This window comes from Rattus norvegicus, chromosome 6, assembly GCF_036323735.1.
Source record: "Rattus norvegicus strain BN/NHsdMcwi chromosome 6, GRCr8, whole genome shotgun sequence".
Taxonomy (NCBI): domain Eukaryota; kingdom Metazoa; phylum Chordata; class Mammalia; order Rodentia; family Muridae; genus Rattus; species Rattus norvegicus.
In genome coordinates this window covers 57,739,063-57,746,509 of record NC_086024.1, presented here as the reverse complement: position 1 = coordinate 57,746,509, position 7,447 = coordinate 57,739,063, and the positions used below count along the sequence as shown (strand labels likewise).

At 37.9% G+C, this 7,447-nt stretch overlaps 1 pseudogene; it reads left to right on the top strand.

Moving 5' to 3' along the window:
- Positions 1–2,501: 2,501 nt before the first annotated feature.
- Positions 2,502–7,221, top strand: Hsp90b1-ps2 (heat shock protein 90 beta family member 1, pseudogene 2; annotated as a pseudogene).
- The last annotated feature ends 226 nt before the right edge of the window (positions 7,222–7,447 follow it).

Below are 7,447 nucleotides of genomic sequence, written 5' to 3'. Positions count from 1 at the left end.
TTTTTCTGCAGGCTCATCCCAAGGGCCTTCAAAAAGAGCTTTCCTTGGGAAAAATAAAAACAGCTAAAACCATCAAAGCAACGACCTTCACATGTGCCACTTTCTAAGCAGCTAATGTATTCTGCACAACATGAAACTCATGGGGAAGAAAAACATGGCATCTTAGGAAATGAATCATTGAAAGAAAAAGAGGAATGAATAAATCGAAAAAAATATTTTTTAAATGGGAGACAGAGACTCCTGCAAATGGGAAAAGGAGTAGGAGACAATAATGTTTTTAAAAAGTTAAAACTCTACCATGAAAATGCAGATTTTAAAGAAATGACAAATTAATTTGCTGTTATGAAAGGTACAGCTGGAGTTGCTAAGGTGGAAACAACACACTCCCTAAATACTGCTCAGTCCATCGTAAAGAGCTAAAACTCAGTACACTAAAACTCAGTCCCATCTCTTTCTAAAAAAACACATTTCTTCTTCATCCCCTCATCATATTCAAACCACTGGCATTCGCCAAGCATCCCAGAACCAGCATCTGCATTCAGACAGAAGACTAGGGGTTGTGAGAACCTGTGTTGACAGCTCGTGCCTGGCATCAGTCCTGATGAGTATCTCCATATAAGATGGGTTGGCTGCCAGTAATAAAGACATTTTCACCTCTGAGGAATCAAAATCACTAGTGATTAATACCTTATCCTTACCACAACTTCCAGAAAGTGACAGCTGCGTGGCTAAATAGGTAAAAAATGTAAATCCTTAGGGGACTGGTAAGGTGGCTCAGTGGGTAAAGATGCTCACTGCCAGGCCTGGTGACCTAGGTCCACTTCCCAGAACTCCACGGTGGAGGAGAGAGCGTCTCATCTTTTTTTTAAATCAGGAAGCATATTAAACAGAGAGATGTGGCATGTTCTAAGAAACATTTATGTTGGAGTTAAAGGCAAAATTAAACAAAATCTAAAATCATTTTTAAATTATCCCTCTTAAGATATCAGGCACAAGCTCATGTTTATATGAAAGAAAAAAAAACAATATAAGCCGAGAGTACATATAATATCAATACTATTTGCTGCACCACATAAGGCAGTTCATGACCATACTATATCCAACTATAAATATTAAGGTTTGACCTATGAAATGAATTTCCTGAAACCAGAATTTTAAGATTCCTTAATTATAGCATCAGATAGCAAAAATATCATGAAGTCACAAATGAAAACTGGTTTGTGAATTGTATTCCCACCTAAGTGATAAACACCTATAATGGACTAGGCACTTTTATTTTTTTCACACAGGAAACTAAAGATCTCCATATTCATGAAAATAATTTATTTAGAAGAGAGATTTTAGAGGAGGAAAATCGCATCATGTTTTTTTTTTTATAATTAATTGATTCACTCTACATCCCAACTCCAGCTTTTTCTCCCTTCTCTCCTCCCATTCCCTCCCCCTATCTCCCATTTCCTGTCTCCTCCCATGGATATCAACCCCCTTGGCCTATCAAGTTGCAGTAGGTCTGGGAAGATCTCCTACTGAGGCTAGAAAGGCAGCCCAGTTAGGTGAAAGGGATCCAGAGGCACTTAATGGAGTCAGAGACAACCCCCTGCTCCTGCTGTTAGGGGTTCCACATGAAGACTAATGGAGCTGCATATCTGTTACATAGGTACAGAGGGCCTAGTTCCATCCCATGCATGTTCTCTGGTGTGTAGTTCAGTTTCTGTGAGATTGTTTTAAGGCCACAGATTTAATAATGCACACCAAATGCCTTGACTTGCAATGTAGTCAACTGTAGTCGATAACCACAGGATAATGAAATTTCCTCCTAGTTCCATCAAAAGAAACCCCAGAATATATTAGAAAATCACTGGGATGCTTTTACAAGCAAAGAATGGGAAGTGTGGCTCTGGCTCGGCCTGGTGAAGTCCGTTTGCTTCATTTCCCAGTGAAAGATGATTTACAACCTACGCATAAAATGTGGCTGTTGCCACAAAAGTAAATGGGTAGAAGAAACTACTCAGTCTTAAAATGTTTCCACTCATGAGGACTTTAAAATGTGCATATACTATATATGGATAATTTATGCTTTTGGAAAGGAAAGAAAGGACAAAGACAATAAGGATTTAATTAGTCTGTGGGTTGCATAATATCTAGCAACTAAAACCTCTTGCAAAAAGATGACTTCCTAATGGCATCCTTACATAACACATGGAGAAGGAAGAGGAAAGACAGAGAGTCACTAACCACGTCCTGTACACAGATAGACAAGAACCTTCCTGGTTTATTTCTTATCACATAGAACTTCTAAGATTCCAAGTGGTCAGCTTAAGGCGCTTCATATTATACTTCAAGCCTCAGGCCCTCTTATATTCCTTTAAAAATCTTGAAGATTAATTTAAAAGTCTCCCTGGTGCCTAAACATATTAAGAAGTGGAAAGGTGAACTAAGCTTCCTAGTGGACAGAAGAAATTGCTCTCACAACCTAAAGATGCATGAAGAAGTAACGAGACATGAAGGTGTGCGTGGTAGTGGCACCATCACACTGCACGGTGCTGGGCTCGCTCTCTCAGCGAATTATAAGTGAAATGTGCTCTGAAGAAACACACTTGGAATCAGAATCTATGAAATCGAGAACCATAACTTCAAAGCCAGGAACCATATCATACAAGGAAATGAAGACACCAGCAGGTATTATCAAAAAGCAGCACATTTCATCTACAAAGCCTGCAGATATTGCAGTCATCTGACACCAAAAATACAGGAAGCGTGGCTTACAAGTTTATAGAAATAGCATCTCAATGGGGAAAAACAACCATGTGGTTCATGTGGTTATGACAATGAAATAAGGAGCTTCTAAAAGAAAAAAAATGGATATGAGTGTATGTGTGTGTGTGTGTGTGTGTGTGTGTGTGTGTGTGTGTGTGTGTGTAAAAACTCACATTATAGTTTAAGCAGTTAATTAGAATAAAAGGAATAAGAGAATTGCCCAGAATATAGCTTAATAAAGATAATATAAAAATCAAAGAAAATAAGGGATTAAAATAAAAATGCCTAATACATATTGTTTCTGTGCTACCAAAATTCTGAGAAGCCTATAGAAGATGGCATTTGCCAAGACAGATGAAATTTGGGGAGAATTGCCTGAGAGTTCTAAATTAAGCAATGAATTCTGAACTGCATACGTAATGGATAGAAAACCAAGAAAGGTTAAAAAAATAACTTAAGTAAGGCCCAAAATGGAATAATATTTAGCAATGAAAAGCAAGCAAGTCACAGAATGGATAATTAGCACCAAAAAATTAAGCTAAGTGTATCTCCAGGTTTCAGCACAAAACAAACAAGGTAAAATTAAACAATAATAATGACAAAATAATTAGGTCAAGTGAAGAAAGCCAGAGGCATAAAACTGTGTGTAATTCAGCTGACTTGTACATCCTATTTGTTCCTACACCATGCACAATATCTAGGTAATGAATGCTGGCTCAAGGCCCACTGACAAATGATCACGTAAAAAATATGTGGTACATGTGCTCTTGGAAATACATTGAGACATAGAACAAATGAAGTCATGTGTGTAGGAAAACAGACTGAACTGGAAATCACTATTTAGTGAAATAAACCAGACACAAATGGCAACTTTTCATGTTTTCATATTTTCTGTCATACGACATATACATATACACACACATAAATATGTATATATATGATATCACATGGTAAACATTAAAGGCAAATTTATAAAACAACAGCACTGCTCAGTGGTCCAGTGCTTGCCTAGGGTTGGACCCTGGAGCAAAGAGCTATGAATGGGCATGAGTCAACTTTTCAAAGTGACAGAAATGTTCAAAAACTCAAATGTGGTAGTGGATATATATCTCTGACTTTGCTGAGATCACTGAATTAGGAGCTTTGAAACAGTAGGTTAATTTTCAAAAGAGAGACCAGGAGATGCATATATACAGAAAAAGGTTAGCTAAATCAAAATCACTATGAGTCAAAGGTTTGAATCATCAAGTAAATTCAAGATGTTTGAGTTAGTATAGAAAATTCACATGTATCAACAATAAATTAATAACTATAAAATAACAATCAATAAATGCATTGCCATAATGGTAGATCTTCAGAGTATTTGGCATAATAAACTCATCAAACAAGCCAGATGGTGGTGGCATATGCCTTTAATCCCAGTGCTTGGGGGACAGAGGCAGGGGAAGTCTCTGGGTTTGAGGCCAGGTCTGGTCTACAGAATGAGTTACAGGCAGCCAGAGCTACACAGAAAAACCCTATCCTGAAAAAACCAAAACAAGAAAAAAAATCCTCAATATATAAGTAAAGCATTAAAAGATTTAAATGACATAACTATGTGTTTTAATCTAATAGATGAAATCCATTGTAACTAATTGATTTTAATACATAAGTGAAAAATAAAAGTTGCTGCAAATCAAACTTCAAAATGCTTCAAAGAATGAGCATTATACAGTTCACATTGACATCAGTAAATATGCAGAAATCATTAGGAAATTTCCATGGATTTGGAAATTTAAAATAGAGATAAAAATCATACTGGAGGCCGAAAATATTTAAAACTTTAATTCAAAGAAATTTTAAAGAATAAATCAATAAATATAAGAACAGAAATGACTTAGCCAGAGATGCAACACAAGTCAATGTCCAAGCACTGGTATTTTCAAAATATATTATAAGATTGGTGAAGAGAACAAGGTAAAATTCATGAACACTTGAAATGGATACAATAAAAAAAGTAAAATTAATTCAAGGAGCAATACAAACACTAACATTATGGTTAAAAGTGGTACTTAGTAGCAAAATATGGAAATACTAGTAGTCTTTAAAAAAAGAGTAAGAACAAAGCAGACGCCTGACATGCACATGGAGCTAGCAAAGGCTTGGCGCCCGTGAGGTGCCATACAGGCTCTAGGTCACTTGAATGTACCCAATGCATGTGGACCACGCAGTGTTCATCCTTGCGCTTTCACAGGGATGCAGCCAGCAGCCATGTTCTGGAAAAGCTGTTAACTGCATTAACCTCTTGGACTTTTGTCTGTGCAAAGTAAACCTCACTGATTGCAGGATTAGCAGTGCTGCAGGTCTGATGGCATGGCGGCTTGTACCCTGTGAAAACTGACTGGCTTCGTTCTCTGAAACAACTTCCTCCTCAAGAGAACAGAGAGGGGAATCTCTCTCTCTCTCTCTCTCTCTCTCTCTCTCTCTCTCTCTCTCTCTCTCTCCCCCTCTCTCCCTCTCTCTCTCTCTCTCCTCTCTCTCTCTCTCTCTCTCTGTGTATGTGTGTGTGTGTGTGTGTGTGTGTGTGTGTGTGTGTGTGTGTGTGTGTGTTCAGTACTGGTTCCTTATGAAAAGGCTTCATTAAACAATGAAGTTCTATATCTAGTACTTAGGAGTCTATTAAAGAAATCACATATAAGCACGCCTGGTAAATTTTAGAATAGTTAAATGATTTGGTTATTCTGATCTTTTCTTCTCTTTGCCTACATACCCTAGTCTCTCTAGCCCCAGAAATATAAAATTCCTGAATAAAAGAGAAGAAAGGGAACAAGAATGAGGAAGATAGATTTAATGTACTGAAGAAAAATAATCCAATAGAGTATTCTATTCATTCTTCATTTTTACTTAACTCTCTAGGGAATTAGACATCACTGATTTCAAATGCTTCTGATGCTTTAGACAAGATAAGGCACAGCTCACTAGTTGATGAAAATGCACTTGCTGGAATGGAGGAGTTGACAGTCAAGATTAAGTGTGTGTGATAAACAGAAAAACTTGCTACATGTCACAGACACGGGTGTAGGAATGACTAGAGACGAGTTGGTTGAAAACCTTGGCACCATAGCCAAATCTGGAATGAGCAAGTTTTTAAACAAAATGACAGAAACACAAGAAGAGGTCATCCAACTTCTGAACTGACCAGCCAGTTTGGTGTCAGTTTTTATTCTGTCTTCCTTGTAGCAGATAAGATCATTGTCACATCAAAACACAATAATGATACATCTGGGAATCAGACTCCAATGAATTCTCTGTAATTGCTGATCCAAGAGGAAACACACTAGGTCACAGAACAACAATTACTCTTGTCTTAGAAGAAGAAGCATCTGATTACCTTGATTGGATACAATTAAAAATCTCGTCAGAAAGTATTCACAGTTCATCACCGTTCCCATCTGTGTGTGGAGTAGCAACTAAGGCTGTTGAGGAGATCTTGGAAGAAGATGAAGAAGCAAAAGAAGAGAAAGAAAAACCTGATGATGAAGCTGCAGTAGAGGAGGAGGAAGAAAAGAAACCAAAAACTAAGAAAGTTGAAAAAACTATGTGGGATTGGGAATTTATGAATATCAAAACAATATGGCGGAGACCATCCAAAGAAGTAGAAGAAGACAAATACAAAGCTTTCTACAAATCACCTTCAAAGGAAAGTGATGACCCATTTCTTATATCCACTTTACTGCAGAAGGGGAAGTCACCTTCAAGTCAATTTTATTTGTACCCACATCTGTGCCTCGAGGTCTGTTTGATGAATATGGATCTATGAAGAGTGATTATATTGATCTGTACATGCGCCAAGTGTTAATCACAGATGACTTTCATGAGATGATGCCCAAGTACCTGAATTTTGTCAAAGGTGTTGTGGATTCAGATGCTCTGCCCTCAAGGTTTCTCATGAGACTCTTCGGCAACATAAATTGCTCAAGGTGACTAGAAAGAAACTGGTCTGCAAAACTCTGAACATGATCAAGAAGATCGTTGATGAGAAGTAAAACAACACTACCAGGAAAGAATTTGGCACCAATATCAAACTTGGTGTGACTGAAGATCACTTGTAGAAAAAGAAATCACAGATCACCATTCAACTGACATTACTAGTTTAGACCAGTATGTGGAAAGAATGAAGGTAAAACAGGACAAAATCTACTTTATGGATGGGTCAAGCAGAAAAGAGACTGAATCTTCTGTTTGTTGAGAGGCTTCTGAAGAAGGGCTATGAAGTTATTTACCTCACAGAGTCTGGATGAAAACTGCATTCAGGCTCTTCCCAAGTCTGCTGGGAAGCGATTCCAGAATGTTGCCAAAGAAGGAGTGAAGTTTGATAAGAATACTGTAGTTTTGTTTGAAACATTAACACTTTGGTCAGGATATCTTCTACCAGACACCAAGGCATATGGAGATAGAATAGAAAGAATGTCTCACCTCGTTTAAACATCGACCCTGGGGCTGGAGAGATGGCTCAGCCGTTAAAGGCTAGGCTCACAACCAAAAATAAACATCGACCCTGAAGCTCAGGTAGAGGAAGAACCAGAAGAAGCACCTGAAGACAATGCAGAAGACACCACAGAAGACTGACAGCATGATGAAGAAGAAGAGACAGACGCAGTCACAGAAGAAGAAAAAGAAGAAGAAGAAGGAGAAGGAGGAGAAGGAGAGG